Raw genomic sequence first — 18,991 nt, 5'->3', positions numbered from 1 at the left:
TCAAGACCTTCCCCTCAAAAGGAAAGGTGGGACCTTTTTAATTCTAGCACAAGAAAGGTTGAAAAGATCCAAACAATATTTTGAAAAAAGTCCTCAGTCAGGCTAGCTCCCAAATATTTGGTTATATTCCCCAAAAATGAGGTAGACTTGGACATGAACCTTAGTGAATTCACACTCAACGAAGTAAAGATAACCATCCATAAATTAAAAAAAATGGAAAAGCAACAGAGAAAGATGATGTGCGTGCAGAGATGCTGAAGGCAGAAGATCAGGAAACACCATGCACTCCATGTCAAGTGCTACAAGAGTAGAATAGTGAAAAGATAGCAATGAAACGAAAAACTGAACTTACAGTAAAACACCCAAAGAAAGGTGACCACCAAATCTTTCTATTATATAAAAAAATCCTTTGGCGCATTGAGACATTTTGGAGATGGACTTTTTGGAAGAGAGATTTTTTTCAAGCTGCGGTGGGTTGGCACCCTGCCCAGGATTGGTTCCTGCCTTGTGCCCTGTGTTGGCTGGGATTGGTTCCAGCAGACCCCCGTGACCCTGTGTTCGGTTTCAGTGGGTTGGAAAATGGATGGATGGATGGATTTTTTCAAGTCCTGCGAGACGAAACATTTGCCTTGCCTTCACATTTTTTGAAGTCACGCCTTCCTCTCAAACATTTTCAAACAAGACCTCAACTCTCATTCGTGTGAATTCTTTTGTCAGACACACTTCCTGTGCTCTCAGCTCTTATACATTTTAACGTTTTCCTCGCTTTAAGTTCCCTATTAAAGAAGATGTATTATGTCCAAATCTTATTGACAAATTTCATCATGAAGGGTTATCAACAGAAGAAATGAGTACACGGGCAATCCTAGCACTGAGAAATGACGAAGTCAAATGAATTAATGCCAAAAATGTCGATCGATTATACATCAAATTGGTTAAATGCGTCCAAAAATGTTGAACGGTTACACAGCAAATTGGTTAAATGCATATCAATAGACTATGCTGAAACAGTTGGTGGTGATCATGTGGAAGATGAAAACAACAACTTAGAATATCATGAACAATATCTACAACCATTAACAACGTCCAGTCTTACAACGCACGAATTACTGTAGAAAGAAGGATGTATCCAAGAAAGGTAATGTAGTACATCTTCCGTGGATAACATTAGACAACAAATTAGATCTTGATATACCATTCATATTAAACATTAACAGATTCCCATTAGAATAGCTTTTGATAAGACAATTAACCAATCTCAGAGTTAAACATTCGAAAAAGTAGTTTTATTTAATAGAGAGAAACAAAATTCAATCACAAGCAGTTATACGTTGCATTGATGCATATGTAACAATTCCCATGAAAATAAACATCTGTTTAAATTGTACATCTCCATACGCGCGTGGAAGTACCGCAAAGAATCTAACGCGTAGCGCAGGCCAGGGGGTTGGCGAGCAAAGCGAAGAGGGGGCGAATCCTCTTAGACTGTAATGATGGAAGAGGGATATCCCTTGTCATTCACAAGTAAGATCTTCAATCATTTAATACTTAAAATGATCGCACCAGCTGTGAAAAAGATTCTCTGAGAAGAACTCTGGAAAGGAAGATCAGTACTACTAATATATTTTTGTCCTAAACCATATCCTGGAGCAGACCCAAGAATGAAACAGTTCTTGTATGCAGTATTTGTGGAATTTGAGGAGGTGTTTGACAGCCTTTACTGTTGAAGATCCTCAGGAAATATGGCCTACCAAAGAAGATGGTTGGTGCTATTACGTTGCTGTATACAAACTATAAACGCAAATTCAGCTTACAGAACTTTTGAAAGTGGTAACTGGTGGAAACAAGTGTGGGTCATCTCATCAATTCTCTTCTTATTAGCAGCTGATTGGCTGATGCAGAGAGCAATGGGCAAGAGGAAACATGGTATATAATGGACACTAACCTCAGTGCCAGAGATTCTAAAAAATGCAAACAAAAGTGCACACTTATCAAGTAGGTTGCAAGACATCCAAAAAGGAGTTGGGGAATGTAACTGAATCAGATAACACTACAGACCTTAGATCATCACTGAAAAGACATTTGTCATGAGGGGAAAAGACAGTATAAGCCAAGCACTTAGCATCCAAAACACACCTCTACAGAAGAATTTACATACATGGGCGGCAAAATTAGAGCAGATGGAGACTGCGACAAAGAAATTAACAGCAGAATTAGCAAAGCAAGTCATGCCTTTGCAGCACTGAAGTCAATCTGGAAAGCAACCAGTCTTAACCCATATGAAAAAATAAGATTTTCAAGAGTATCCTACTTTATGGGCAAGAATGCTAGAAGACAAGAACTACAAATGAGCATAAGTGTGAGGACTTCCAAATTAAATGATTGCAAAGGATCATGAAAACATTTTGGCCAAATACGATCTAAAATGAAGTACAGCTTTGCCATATACTGTATGTCGAATGACCCCATGTTCATTACTAAGGGGGAATTTTGATGTACACCTAAAGGCAAGAGGAAGCGAGTCAGACCCAAGGAACTATGACAGACAGGGGAAAAAGAACTAAGGCACTTAGGTCTGCAACTAAAAACAGCTTCCTTGGCAGCTGTAGACATAGAGACGGTGCAAAGAGGGAGAGAAAGATATATCTGTGAGATATGGGAGGAAGCTGGAGACAGCCCACTGAGAATTTTGAAACACCATACAAGACAGTCAATAGGATAGGCTTTAAAAACAGATCCCTGGAGCTCTGGCGTTCTGTCACGCCTGTCTGACATTTGTCTTCTAAAATTCTATACAGTAATTACATTTTTCATTTATATAGTTATGGACTAACTTAGGCCAATGTTGGTTGTTCTAAGCCAACACAATATACTGAACCACTCCTCTATGTGTGTGTTTGTACACAAGGATCCAGCATTATTATAGTTGTATTTTTAATTGACAAATACAGGGTTAAGACTGGCCACCTTTTCTACTCATTTCCTGTCAACTTGAGGAGACTGTTTAGTTGAAATAATTTTTAAAAGTATTTATTCTTATTCTCTATATTTGTATTACTTCCAGGGAGTCCCCTTTGGCGGTATGTATTTAATAAGCCCACACAATTGTATCAGTCATATCATTCTGCTGTCCCAGTAGGCATCTTTGACAGAATCATTTTTTCAACCCACTGTCACTTGTAAAAATGTGTCATCAGGTTGAGGGTTAATTTCCATAATTAGTTTTTGGAATCAGGTCTCGCACACACACACATATATATATATATATATAGAGTATATATATGGCTATATATATATATATATATATATATATATATATATATATATATATATATATATATATATATATATATATACATACATACATACATACATACATACATACATACATATACATACCTACATGTTTGTTATGTGCCATCTATTGGAATGACACACATATTCACCAGTAGAGGTTATAATTACACCCCCAAACTCCAAACACAACCTCACAAATACAGTCCCAGGTTCAAAACACATACTTTTACTTAATAAAGTACCTTTTACAGTCTTCTTCTCTGTGAGCACAGCAATGCAATACAACACAATTCTTCTCTCTCTCTCTTCTCTCTTTCCTCCTCTTCTCCAAGGTCAGTGTTGTCCAGCTCCTCTCCTGATGACAATGCCCACAACACAAGACCTAGATGTATTTCCTGTGCCAGGATATCGCGCATAGGAAGTCCATCTGGGTCAGGCAGAAGCCCCACAAAGTAAGGAGTACTAGTCCCTTCAGCACCCCATGTGGCACTCCCAGAACCCAACAGGGCCAGCCCTCAGGTCTACAGTTCCTAGCATGCCTTGTGTATGGAATCCTGCCATCTAGTGTTTCAGGGGAGCAAATACTTTACATAAGTTATCTTTCCCTGCCTTCCAGCATACTGACTTTCCGGCCGAGTAAGGATCCTCGATTGCGCCCATCTGGGATGCCAGCATCTCTGCTATGGTATTGACACCTTCTGCCAATTTCCTGACTGAGGCAAGGAACACTCTGCCTTTCTTCTTGTCCAGTTACCGGCGTGGGCCTCCTAGCCAGGTAAGGAACCTTGAACCATCCCAGCTGCCCTTTACAATATATACATTTCTTCCATTCTGTAACAATCACATCCTCGTGGACAGATACCGATAGCTCTTACAAAACTACAGTGTCTTCAGAAGTGCACATTTTGTGAATTCTGACTACAGACTTGTTATTGCTACTCTGAAGATCCAGCTTAGGTCCAATAGGCTACCATCTACTAGGAGAATGAGGCTGGACCTGGTGTGATAAAAAATTATGCAGCAGACAGAAAAAGGTTTGGGAATGGCCACCCCATGTACTGAAAAATCAGCAAAAGAAAAGAAAAGAAACACTTCCAAACATAAGCAGAGTTCACAACTGAACTAACAAACAGGTTGAGTCTGCTCTATAAATATGGCAGATATGAGGAAGAAGTGGAGAACAGGAACTGATGCGTCAGGAAGGTGGATAATGGGTACCAGATATTATGTCATCAGGGTTTGCCGGAAGTGATGTCAACAGTGGGTGGACTGGTGGTGATGTCATTGAGAGGCAGGGCCTTCGGCTGAACTGCAGAGGAACAAGAGAAGAGAGGATCAGGTGAGGTCTGACTGTCGAATAACACTATTTGAGCCTGCAAACTGTCCCCCATGTGAACGTGTGTGACACTGGCCAAACTCCATGATCAGGCTGTTTCTAATGAGTTTGAATGCAGTTTCTGTAAGGAGGCTGCAGACTTGGGTGTGACTGCTGATCCTAATGTGATGTGGGAGACATTATGTGACAAGACCCTAAAGGTTGCTAAGGGTTGTGTTGGTGTTGCAGGTGTTCCCAAAAGCCAGTGTTTCATCTCGCAGGCACCCTGGATATCATTGAGAAGAGTCACAATGCACAGCTTGATGGCAACTCTGGTCTGTACCGGGAAACGAGAAGGACGGCTGCGAGGGCTCTGAGGGAAGATAAGGAGGTGTTTGTTAGAGGAATCTGTGAGCAAGTGACCCACGTCCTATTTACATAGTAATCGAAGCATTAGATACATCCAAATCTATTCCTCGGAGAGTCGCAGTTAGGGAGGGTGATGGAACGATCCTTATGGATGACACTGCATTTTGACACGCTGTGACCCACTTTGAACAGTTGTTCAAAGCTGATCCTCCGGCTAGGACATTGGATATCTCTGGGTCTACAGTTCTTGAGGCTGATCCTCCAAATAGCTGTGAACCACCTAATCTCACTGAGATTGCACAGGTCGTGAACCAGCTGAGGGAGGAAAGGCTGCAGGGACCTGTGGTATGCGGGGTGAACTTCTCCATGCTGGTGGTAAGGCTGTCCTCCTGGCATTACAAGCAATATTTGCTTCCATTTGGGAGACTGGCATCATCCCAACTGACTGGAAAATGGCACTTGTCGTCCATATCTGGAAATGGAAGGGTGATTGCCTGGATTGCACAACTACAGGGAGATAACACTGCTCTCGGTGCCGGGTAAGGTCCTTGCTATGGCCGTCCTCAATTGGAACTGTGATCACTTACTCACCTACCAGTGACTAGAACAGTCTGGTTTTAAGCTTACGAAATCTACCATTGACTGCATCCAGGCATGGAGGATTCTCATTGAGCGGAAACGCGAATATCAGCAGAGTTCCTTTGCAGCCTTTGTCAATTTTTGTAAAGCGTTTGGCTCCGTTTATCGAGCTGCCCTGTGAAACATTCAGAGACGTTGCTGGATATCATGGCAAACCTATACACTGGAACTGTGAGTGCTGTGCAGAGTGGAGGGAGGACCTCTTCATTCTTCCAAGTTGATTCCAGGGTTGGTCAGTGGTGAGTTCTTTCTCTTCTGTGTTCACTGCTTGCATGGACTGGTGTTGGGCAGGGTCTTGGGGTCCAGCGGGTGTGGGGCATCTGTTGGTGAAGAAAGACTCACTGATCTTAACTTTGCTGACGATGCTGTGATCTTTGCAGAGTCAATGGAGACTCTGATTGCTTCTTGAGAGACTGAGTGAGGAGTCTGAGTGTCTGGGTTTGCAAGTCTCCTGGATAAAGACCAAGATCCAGGCCTTTAATGACCTCTTGGGCACAGCCATCAGCAGTGTGTCTGTCTGCAGAGAGAATGTCATCCTTCTCAAGAGGTTTACTTACCTTGGCAGCAACATTCATGACTCTTTTGACTCTTCCCATGAAGACAGTAGATGGATTGGGAAAGTATGGGGGTTTATGAGGTCGCTGGAAAGGGGGTGCATGGTGCTCCTGATAGCTCTGCAAAAGGATGAAGGTCTTTAGAGTCCTGGTGCTTCCTATTTTGCTATATGCTCACAAGACAAGGATGCTATCCAGTGATCTGAGATGAAGACTGAACTCCTTCAGTACAGTGTCTCTTCAGAGAATTCTTGGGTACCGCTGGTTTGTGTCGAATGAGCAGTTGCTCAAAAAGTCCCGAAAGAGGCACATTACATACATTATGAGGGAGCATCAGTTACGGCACTACGGCCATGCAGCATGATTCCCTGAGGGTGATCTGGCTCTCAGAATCCTCATTGCTGAGGGCCTGAACGGCTGGACCAGGCTAAGGAGACACCCATGTAACACTTGCCTGTCACAGACAGATGGTTATTTCTGGAGTGTGGGATTGGACCACGTGTCTGCCTGTGGGGTATCCAAGCAGGATCTCGAGGTGTTTTGCTGTGTGGGGGATGCGGTAACACGCTGTACCAGTACATGCTCCCCAACCCGGCCTCCAATTCAGTGTTGAAAACTATATGGAGAAGGATATCATCCATGCATTTTCTTCACTTACTTTCTCTTGTCCCGGATCCCAGGGAAATGGACTGTAGCACTGAGAGCAAGGCAGGAAGCAGCCCTGGAACCAAAACCTAATGATTAAATGGGAATGACCTGGTGGGGTTTTCTTTTGCTCCGTTACTTAGTGTCTCACATACTTGACTTGATGCCCTTTCAGTTATTTGACACCAGCACTACTGTACAGAGAGGCTGGTTAAAGTAGTGCCATTTGTCCTTAGCATGATACACTCTGTATGGTTTCATCTCTTGTAATAAAACGTGCACAAGAAGACAGACGACAGATGGAGTATTTTATTTTCTCCTTCAAAATCATTCTCATCAGCTCAATGAACTCATCTACTACACAACTGCTGCCCTACGCCTGCTGCTCTGATTAGAATCTCATGCAGTCTGCAAAAGATTAAAATAGGAAACTTGCTAAATCTTAGCTCCCTCCTGGGGAAGTGATCTACTCTGCATATGGCCTCAGATCTGTGAAGCAGTCTCATGGTAGACACTGACAAAACTCATCATGCATGTGGGCCCGGTTTTAACAGCAGAAGGTTTGCGACCCTGGTTTAAAAGCCTATTAAAGCAATTTTGTGGTAAGAAGGGGAGTTAAAAACATGTTACTTAAACACAAAATCCAATTACTAATCCAAATTCATGAGAGAGCAGTTTTTATGACTAGCGCCCCACTGGCAAAAAGTTACCAGGGCAAGATTGCCATCACTTTAGCACAGGAAAAGATGACATTTCACTATAAACTTCAAGACATGAATGTGAGCCAAAGTGGCAGCAGGTAAAATGTTGTATATGCCAATGTGCATGTAAGGGGCTGCAAGGGGGCATTATGGCTTTTATGTGTGTTGTGCCCCACAAAGGCACTAAGTAGAGGCATTGAATGTTTCTCACAGTGTGCTGGAAAGGAGACTGCCCAATAGTTGGCAGGGATGTCTGCCTCTTTATCCAAAGGGAGAAGTGAAGCTAAGGAAGAAAAATCAGATCACCTCACTGCAGGAAGGCATACAGTCCCATAAGGGAATATATGAGATTGCATGCCGGTGGGCAACTGCCATTGAGACTTGGACTCAGGAGTACATTAGAAGTTACTGAAGGAAGTTCTAGCCTACTCTAATTGGAGGAGAGGCAGGACTATCCTGACCCGGAAGAGACCAATACCCGCCTGGCACCTAGAACCTAATTAAGAACAGAGTTGGAATGTAAGCTGGGGTGAAAGCTGAGCTAGCAGGGGAAAGAGCGACCAGGGTGGAGAGAAAAGGAGTTAGACTGGAGTTAACAGGAGTGCTTCATGTGGGAAAGCTGACCCATCAGGCAGACAGAAGGCTGGCCAGGCCCAAAGGGGTGTAGGGTTTAGGAAGTCTTTTTGTATATTTTGTACATTGTATTCACTCTTTGGTCACCAACCCCTTGTGTGTTTAATTTTTTTTTAATAAACTCAATCTTCAGTATGATTGCCTTGTTTTCTGGGGATCACAATTAGAGTGTTCCCTGTTGAGACATCATATGATGACATACTCTTTCTTCTTCTTGAAAAAAGCTGTCCACCACAGTCTCCATCCCGCCAAAGCACAAGATGATCTATTGAGAAGAATGGCAGAGAGGTCCCAAATCTGGGTGTGAAGGTTGTCACATCAAACCCAAGAAGACTCCAGGCTGTAATCGCTGCCAAAGGGGCTTCAAACAAAATACTGAGTTAAGGGTCTGAATACTTTTGTCAGTGAGATTTTTAAGTTTCTATTTTTAATACATTCTCAAAAAATTCTAAAAACCTGTTTTCGCTTTGTTTTTCTGGGTTATTGAGTGTTGCTTGATGTGCTGGAAAAATGAGCTTAAAGGATTTGAGTAACATAACTTAATGTGAAAAAGTGAAGGGGTCTGAATACTTTCGGAATCCACTTTATATTAATTTGCACCATGTAGTGATGTTCTGAAGTGAAGCAATTTTATGGGTTGTTTAAAAATACCTTGTCTGTTTTTGCTTCGTAAAATGGTGGGGAAGGAGCTTTTGTTCAAACAAGAGAACAAAATCCTTAAAAATACTGACCTTCCCCTTTAAATAAATGAAGACTCCACAGCCTTGACTTCACTTTCACTCAGCTTATCCTGGCAAGGATCACAGTGGACACATGCCAAGTTGTGCAGACCGGGCCAACCTGTCCTTAGATGCTCCCTGTTGAGAAGTGCCTCCAGCTTGTCCCGGGTCTCTTCTCAGTGTGTTGTGTTTTATGCACCTCTCATAGGCGTGACAGGCAGACTACATGCCCAACTTACCTTGCTTGACTCCTCTTGATCTTCTTCTCCAAGTTCCACAGCCCATGACTGAGAGGTTAGCAACCCTTTAGGTGGAGCCTTGTTTTTGGCTGCTTGGATTCACAATCTCCTCCCATCACTATCCATGGCCCATAGGTGAAGATGAGGATGTAGACTGACCTGAAAACTGAAAGCATCATCTGAAGATGTGGAGTGGTGGCCCACATAGCTTGAGGAAGTTGTCATTTGGCCACACCAGCTGCAGTGTCAGGGTCATGAGACAAGCAAAAGTAGAGAGCCCATATTGTAATATAAAATAAAAAAATGTGCAAAGGTCCAAGTGGGAAAATACTTACTAAAGCCCTTCTCACCAGTTGGCCATTTTATTGACCGGACTTACATTTTCTGTCAGAACGTTCTAAATTCATTGAGTACTGGGCTAAATGAGGTGTTCATTGTAATTATTGCATGTGAATTAGTTATGGATATTAGTTATGGATCTCTATTCAGAATAGCTCATTCCTTCACACCCAGCAGATGCTTATTTGGATTGAAATCGCTCGACTGGTAGGCTATGAGTAAGCTGAAATCACAGTCTCCTTCATGAAGTCATTCCAGTTCTTGTTAAGCCTTTTGTTATGGATTGTTATCCTGCTTAAAACTCATTCAGAGATGCATACACTGCTGCCAAGAAGGAATATATGCACATGCCAAGCAACAGTTTTCAAAAATGATATTGCAATCAAACGTTGGTTCACCAAAGGTGGTGGGTATGAGGATACACCGGACACTTTGACATTATTTTCAGACGGAACTGTTTCTCTGTACACGTGTAAAAGCCCCTTCAGGGTTTCTCTAACTGTTACCCTGATCCCAACATGTCTATTGCCCACTGGCATGGTCAATGCTACATAAATCTTCGGTCTCTGAACTGTACGCCTTTACAATCCACTGCTGTCCTCCTATATATTTTGACCACTCAGTAAATGACAGCATGATATGTGCAAATAGTGCTGGTCAATTAGCTGGGATGTGCACACCAACTTAAAAATAAGGGGCCACCCAAACATTCTAATTTTAGAGGGAAGCAATTATGTTGTTAGTGACTCTTTACTATGCTTTCTGTACTATCTAATTTTTACTGGCAAGTTAGATATTTTATATTGCAATTAGTCCCCAAGTTATTTATACTGTAGGGTCTTTAAACCTGGTGAAGTGTAGACTCTGTTTAATTGTGAGTGGTGCAAGTTCTAGGGCTTCAGCCTCCGTGGTCTGAATAATACGTCCACTTGCTGTCTGTGTGGGTCATTCCACAAAAAACATGCATGTTAGGTTAATTGGCAATGCCAAATTGGCCCTGTGTGAGGATGAGTGGACCTGCAATGGTCCTGTGCCTACTGTTGCTGAGATAGGCTCTGGTGGTCCTCAGTTGGGTTCAGTGAGTCTACAGCCACACTACCATATTTTCATTTAAAAAGTGTTTTTTTTTTTTAAATAAAAACGATCTCTATCCACACTAGCGTTTTACAATGTTTATTAACCATCTCCGTCCACAGTAAAACAAATGAAAAGGTGTATGACGCAGATGTTCCCCTACACTGGGCATGTGTGCTTTTGCAGAAAAATCAGGAGTGGTAACACAAGCAGCCTTGTGATTCACTGGACAACTTTAGCAACCGTTGCATAAATGTACAAAATGCAAATAATGTAACATTCAAATTGTAGAAATGCAGATGCATAAATGCAAGCAGCATAATAAGCAATATGGAAAGCAACTCTGCTATGTATTCTATGTTGGAATATTCCCAAAGAAAGGGCGACCAATCAGGGAATGAAATATTGTAATGAGCAGGATCCAATCAGATAAGAGCTACATCATTAACACAAAAAAAATCAGAGCAAGTCAGGAGTCTGCATTTTCAAAAGTCAGTTTTCACCAGTCCACGCTGCAACGCCAAGCCGACGTTTTTAGAAATGGCCCTAGAGAGCGTTTTCTCCATTTTCAGGGGTTAATGATGCCAGGGTAGTGCGGATGAAAGGCAAAATAGAGACTAACATCTGCATTTTTAAATTAAAATGTAATAGTGTGAGGTTAAGAATGTTACCTTTACATAGAAAAAAAAGTCACCCTGTACTTTATATACAGTTCACTTTAGTAAGGTTGATGGAAAGCAACAATTAAGTCTTGATTTAATAATTTCATATCACCACTTTCCCTTCTTATGACATATGGTGACATTAATTTGTTGTTTTCTTGTTATGACAAAAATCAGAAGTGGTCTCCTCTAGACTTTCTCGTATACTTAGATATGGGGATGGATATTTGAGGAGTAAACCGCAAGACAATGATTATATTATGTACAGTGGGTACGGAAAGTATTCAGACCCCCTTCAATTTTTCACTCTTTGTCATATTGCAGCCATTTGCTAAAATCATTTAAATTAATTTTTTCCCTCATTAATGTACACACAGCACCCCATATTGACAGACAAAAAAAAATAATTTTTGAACTTGTTGCAGATTTATTAAAAAAGAAAAACTGAAATATCACATGGTCTAAGTATTCAGACCCTTTGCTCAGTATTTAGTAGAAGCACCCTTTTGAGCTAATACAGCCATGAGTCTTCTTGGGAAAGATGCAACAAGTTTTTCACACCTGGATTTGGGGATCCTCTGCCATTCCTCCTTGCAGATCCTCTCCAGTTCTGTCAGGTTGGATGGTAAACGTTGGTGGACAGCCATTTTTAGGTCTCTCCAGAGATGCTCAATTATGTTTAAGTCAGGGCTCTGGCTGGGCCATTCAAGAACAGTCACAGAGTTGTTGTGAAGCCACTCCTTCGTTATTTTAGCTGTGTGCTTAGGGTCATTGTCTTGTTGGAAGGTAAACCTTCGGCCCAGTCTGAGGTCCTTAGCACTCTGGAGAAGGTTTTTGTCCAGGATATCCCTGTACTTGGCCGCATTCATCTTTCCCTCGATTGCAACCAGTCGTCCTGTCCCTGCAGCTGAAAAACACCCCCACAGCATGATGCTGCCACTGCCATGCTTCACTGTGGGGACTGTATTGGACAAGTGATGAGCAGTGCCTCATTGTTTCCACACATACCGCTTAGAATTAAGGCCAAAAAGTTCTATCTTGGTCTCATCAGACCAGAGAATCTTATTTCTCACTATCTCAGAGTCCTTCAGGTGTCTTTTAGCAAACTCCATGCGGGCTGTCATGTGTCTTGCACTGAGGTATGTGTGGAGACAACCAGGCACTGCTCATCACTTGTCCAATACAGTCCCCACAGTGAAGCATGGCGGTGGCAGCATCATGCTGTGGGGGTGTTTTTCAGCTGCAGGGACAGGACGACTGGTTGCAATCAAGGGAAAGATGAATGCGGCCAAGTACAGGGATATCCTGGACAAAAACCTTCTCCAGAGTGCTAAGGACCTCAGACTGGGCCGAAGGTTTACCTTCCAACAAGACAATGACCCTAAGCACACAGCTAAAATAATGAAGGAGTGGCTTCACAACAACTCTGTGACTGTTCTTGAATGGCCCAGCCAGAGCCCTGACTTAAACCCAATTGAGCATCTCTGGAGAGACCTAAAAATGGCTGTCCACCAACGTTTATCATCCAACCTGACAGAACTGGAGAGGATCTGCAAGGAGGAATGGCAGAGGATCCCCAAATCCAGGTGTGAAAAACTTGTTGCATCTTTCCCAAGAAGACTCAAAAGGGTGCTTCTGCTAAATACTGAGCAAAGGGCCTGAATACTTAGGACCATGTGATATTTCAGTTTTTCTTTTTTAATAAATCTGCAACAAGTTCAAAAATTATTTTTTTTTGTCTGTCAATATGGGGTGCTGTGTGTACATTAATGAGGGAAAAAATTAATTTAAATGATTTTAGCAAATGGCTGCAATATGACAAAGAGTGAAAATTTGAAGGGGGTCTAAATACTTTCCGTACCCACTGTATATTAAAGAACCATCAACAACAAATCAATAATATATTGAACAATTATAAAAGTAAAGTTGAGCAAATTGGATTCTGCAGCTGCATGAATTAACAAAAAAAAAAAAAAAAACCTAGCATGCATTCAGGTAAAGTACCACTTCTGGTTAGTGGAAATAGCCCAACAGTTGATAGAAATCTACATTCTGTACCTAATACTTGTTTGCAAAATTTGGCTGACCTAAGTGAAAGTGTACTCAAGTTATCGTGTTTATATACACACACACTGCCAGATAGACAGACATACAGTGGTGTGAAAAACTATTTGCCCCCTTCCTGATTTCTTATTCTTTTGCATGTTTGTCACACAAAATGTTTCTGATCATCAAACACATTTAACCATTAGTCAAATATAACACAAGTAAACACAAAATGCAGTTTGTAAATGGTGGTTTTTATTATTTAGGGAGAAAAAAAAATCCAAACCTACATGGCCCTGTGTGAAAAAGTAATTGCCCCCTGAACCTAATAACTGGTTGGGCCACCCTTAGCAGCAATAACGGCAATCAAGCGTTTGCGATAACTTGCAATGAGTCTTTTACAGCGCTCTGGAGGAATTTTGGCCCACTCATCTTTGCAAAATTGTTGTAATTCAGCTTTATTTGAGGGTTTTCTAGCATGAACCGCCTTTTTAAGGTCATGCCATAGCATCTCAATTGGATTCAGGTCAGGACTTTGACTAGGCCACTCCAAAGTCTTCATTTTGTTTTTCTTCAGCCATTCAGAGGTGGATTTGCTGGTGTGTTTTGGGTCATTGTCCTGTTGCAGCACCCAAGATCGCTTCAGCTTGAGTTGACGAACAGATGGCCGGACATTCTCCTTCAGGATTTTTTGGTAGACAGTAGAATTCATGGTTCCATCTATCACAGCAAGCCTTCCAGGTCCTGAAGCAGCAAAACAACCCCAGACCATCACACTACCACCACCATATTTTACTGTTGGTATGATGTTCTTTTTCTGAAATGCTGTGTTCCTTTTACGCCAGATGTAACGGGACATTTGCCTTCCAAAAAGTTCAACTTTTGTCTCATCAGTCCACAAGGTATTTTCCCAAAAGTCTTGGCAATCATTGAGATGTTTCTTAGCAAAATTGAGACGAGCCCTAATGTTCTTTTTGCTTAACAGTGGTTTGCGTCTTGGAAATCTGCCATGCAGGCCGTTTTTGCCCAGTCTCTTTCTTATGGTGGAGTCGTGAACACTGACCTTAATTGAGGCAAGTGAGGCCTGCAGTTCTTTAGACGTTGTCCTGGGGTCTTTTGTGACCTCTCGGATGAGTCGTCTCTGCGCTCTTGGGGTAATTTTGGTCGGCCGGCCACTCCTGGGAAGGTTCACCACTGTTCCATGTTTTTGCCATTTGTGGATAATGGCTCTCACTGTGGTTCGCTGGAGTCCCAAAGCTTTAGAAATGGCTTTATAACCTTTACCAGACTGATAGATCTCAATTACTTCTGTTCTCATTTGTTCCTGAATTTCTTTGGATCTTGGCATGATGTCTAGCTTTTGAGGTGCTTTTGGTCTACTTCTCTGTGTCAGGCAGCTCCTATTTAAGTGATTTCTTGATTGAAACAGGTGTGGCAGTAATCAGGCCTGGGGGTGGCTACGGAAATTGAACTCAGGTGTGATACACCACAGTTAGGTTATTTTTTAACAAGGGGGCAATTACTTTTTCACACAGGGCCATGTGGGTTTGGATTTTTTTTCTGCCTAAATAATAAAAACCATCATTTAAAAACTGCATTTTGTGATTACTTGTGTTATATTTGACTAGTGGTTAAATGTGTTTGATGATCAGAAACATTTTGTGTGACAAACATGCAAAAGAATAAGAAATCAGGAAGGGGGCAAATAGTTTTTCACACCACTAATTCCAAAAATGGTATTTTCGGACTCTAAAACGTCGAGGTTCATCAAAATCTTGGAATGGAATTTTTGGAGGATTACAATACTTTCCCTGTACTTCATTGTTACGGCCTACTAAAAGGCCTAAGGGTACATAAATAGGCCGTACACAAGTAAGAGACATAGAGGAAGACAAAACACAGAAAAAAAAACAAAAAACTAAACCAGCGAACTAAAACGACTCAAAAAGAAAAACCTCACAAAATATGGAGAAAGTTACACACAAAACAGAAACAAGGCAGAAAGACAACACTAACTTAGCTATCTAGCTAAACAAAATTTACACAGCTGGGTACACAATATCCACATTTATCATATAGACAGCTAGTTTACAACAATTATATTTCTTTAGCAAGTGATTAGAAACAAAAACCCAAAGCCAGGCCATCCAACCCTAACTCTCCATACCCTGCTCTGTGAAACCCAAATCCAAATCCATCCATCCATCCATCCTCTCTCTCTCTCTCTCTACCCTAAAAACCCAAACAAGCTTCTTTTTATTACTTTTACCCCCACCCACAACCCAGGTGATTTAATAACATTGGGCAACTCAATAGGTGGGTAATTAGGACAGGACTCAGTTTAGTCATCTGCACCAAATTAAAGAAAACAAGCGGAGTTTAACAAAAAAAAAAATCTAGAGTAGGTTGTAAAATTTGTATACGAGAAAGTAGTAACAACAAGATAACATAACATTCGCATATCCACTTAGTCCAGTTTAGGAATTTAGGGGGCTTCACTAACACCATTTTATCCATGGATTACCCACTCACTCACACATATCCACTCCTATTTTTGAGTTGCCCATTAACCTAACCAGCATGTCCTTGGGGGTACGAGAACATGCAAATTCTGAATAGACAGCAACATGATGCAGGCTCCATGAAGCAGAAATGTTAACCAATATGCAGCCACATAAAGGATAACGGCACTGGATTTATTTGGTTGTAACATCCTTTTAGGTTATTATACGATATTGTCTACATCCTATTCCAGTAGCCATGGACTATTAAAAGAACACTTGCTTCTCAAGCCATATCCTTCGTCTGCTGGTTTCATTTGTGGCTGCCAATTGACCTGTGAATTTCCTAGAGACTGTTACCTGGAAACTCCTCCTCTCCACCTATAGCTGCGCGCAACGGGAGCCGAAAGCCACTCTGCATTGGAGTAACGGATGACTCGTCATCTGCTGCGTGCGCGGCACATCAAGAGGAGGGCTGCTCCAGGCTGCGGGTGGGGGCAGGGACAGCACACTTGTGTGAGTGCCTACAATTAAGAGTGTGAGCGTGTGTGCGTGTCAAGTGTTATCAAATTCTTGACAGCGTTGCAGCTGCAGCAGGCTGACGGGTGCCAATTCAGGACAGCACTCATTCACTCTGTTCCAATTTCACTTTGTGTCAGCGATTTACTGGAAGAATTAACAAATGTGAGAGAAGAAAAGGGAGAAAGAGAGGGCGAGACTGCAGAATAATGCAAGTCGTCAAGGTGATCCAAATTTCTGAAAAACAATTTTGCAGAAAAACCACTAGAGCGGACCAGTCTAATGCCCATGATATAATAGTCTTGTACATCCAAATCTTGGCACCACACACACAAATGTGTTAGGTTTTACAGCAGCATTTTTAACCTGGGAAAGTCAAACTACAAGCAGCCAAAGTCAAACTAAAGACATTTTTGATAATTTATGAGCAATCAGCCTACACATTAACAGAACCCCTTAATCTTGTTTTATATCCGTGTTCCTTAAGCTCCTACCAGAGCAGCATCAGGTAAGAGAGAGGAACCACCCTGGAGCGTGGGTTACACTTAATCACACACCCAAGCATATTGACTCACATTTTCTAATTTAGTTTACTTTGTACATGGAAATAAGATGTACAGGGCAATATTCTAAAATATGACAATACTGCCCTACACCTAACCTTTACAAAATATTGGTAAAGAACTTACCGGTTTTCTCCAAATTTCCCTAAATAAATTATGATGTAATCTGTAAGATCTAATTAAAATGGCACTAATGCCTTTTTTGTATACTTTTAATAAGCGCTTTGGAGGCCTGAGTGGTTTGCAGCTAAAATAAATAATCTTATGAGGTTACTAATATATTTATTCCAATGCTCTAATGCAGGGGTTGCCAAGTCCGGTTCTGGATGACCACCTTGGCTGCAGGTTTGCATTCTAACCCTTTTTGTAATGAATGCCCTGTTTGTGCTGTTCAATTCAATTAAAATGAATTCACAAGAAGTTATTTTTAAAGATTCATTCCTCTGAATTGCTTCATTTCTTTCATTAAATGGCACCCAAACAGAAATGAAATGTGAAGTGAGGGAACCAACAGAAGACCAGCTAAGTCAGGGCCTCAAACTCCAACCAATTTCACTCCAACCAGCTGCTTAATGAGGTGGCAATTCCTGTTGTTAATTAAGCCTGTTATTTAATTTCATGGCTTGTTGCTGCTCATATTGTGTAATAGCAGACATTTCTGAAATTGTTGCTTTTCTCTTTTCTAAGAACACTGTTAAAATGTTTTGGGGACCTGAGAAGATCAACATTCTTGAGACCTTCATCTTTCTTTATTTTCAGATATTGTATGAGGAACACCAGTTGTTTAGACTCATTTTGTATCTCATTATTGTTTGGCTGCTAATTAAAGAAAAAGAAAAAAATCAGGGGGCTGAGTCTTTAAGAGCAAATCAATTAAAATTAATTCAAAAGACGTTAATTAGCAGCAAAAAAAAGGTCACTCATTCAGAAGAGGGTTAGAATGAAAACCTGCAGCCACAGTGGTCCTCCAGGACTGGAGCTGGCAAACCAACTCTGGGCTGAGTGGCAGCTCTGAGGTTAGGGATCTGCACTGGCAATAGGAATGTTGGCCATTTGAATCCCGTAAACGCCAAAAGTGACTCTACTTTGTTGGGCCCTTGAGCAAGGCCCTTAACCTGCAATTGCTCCATCCTGGTAATGATGAAAACCTGGGGGTTGGTGGCAGAATTGGCACTCCAGCCACCATAAAAAAAAAATCTCCCATTGGTTCCATTCCATCTGAATTAGTGTGGTGCCAAGGTGTCACCCATTGCATGGCTGCACTCAGGCTGTCAACCAGAGTCATAAACTAATTTGTGACTTTTGACAGTTAACAAAAGGAAAGTCTAGCATGAATCTAGTGTCACTTTCTCTACTTACCCATCCATGACATGCTTCTTTTTGAGGATATTAGATTGAGGAAAGCTATAATGGTAAAAATGGTTATCAAATATTACAAATATTTTTGTGAAGAAAACAGCAAGCCTGCAAAGCAATAATTGATTTTAAACAACTCTTACATCTTGCCTGAAGAAGGGTCCTGAGTTGCCACGAAAGCTTGCATATTGTAGTCTTTTTAGTTAGCCAATAAAAGGTGTCATTTTGCTGGACTTCTCACTACATCCATAATGGCTAACACGGCACAACACCTTAGTACTACAAACTACTCCCTTCTTTTTTTCCTAAACAAGCAGTTGATATTTGTAACAGGATTCAGCCAATATGGAAGCTTGTATGCAAAGAGAAACCTACAGTGACAGGTTACTAAAAGTAACGTAAAAGGCCAACTCATAACATCACACTGCTGGGATCACATAACTACAGCCATTAACCGATAAAACATACCACCATGGCAAAGAGACCCCTAGTTGATTATTATTTCAGCAGCCCTCTCAGTGATCTTACTCATATGCACCGATCATGGATCTGTTGGCCAACCTTCCCCCCCCCCATCCCCCTTCATTTACCCTACCCTACACCCTTTGGCACCCAGGTCTGGCTCATTTACTCCTTACTTACTGCAATGTCACCCCAACCTTCTATGCATGTTCATTTCTTTAAAACAAGGTGAGTTATGCCAGCTTGGGTTGCCATTTTACATCTATACCATTGACAAAGGAAAGTATGGAGTGTAGAAAAGTGACGAGACAAAGGAATGAGAGAGATAAAGCTCCTGTTATTCAGCACATCCTTGCAG

The sequence above is a fragment of the Erpetoichthys calabaricus genome, chromosome 8, assembly GCF_900747795.2.
Source record: "Erpetoichthys calabaricus chromosome 8, fErpCal1.3, whole genome shotgun sequence".
NCBI lineage: Eukaryota > Metazoa > Chordata > Cladistia > Polypteriformes > Polypteridae > Erpetoichthys > Erpetoichthys calabaricus.
The sequence above is the reverse complement of the archived record's forward strand: the minus strand, read 5'-3'. Positions refer to the sequence as shown.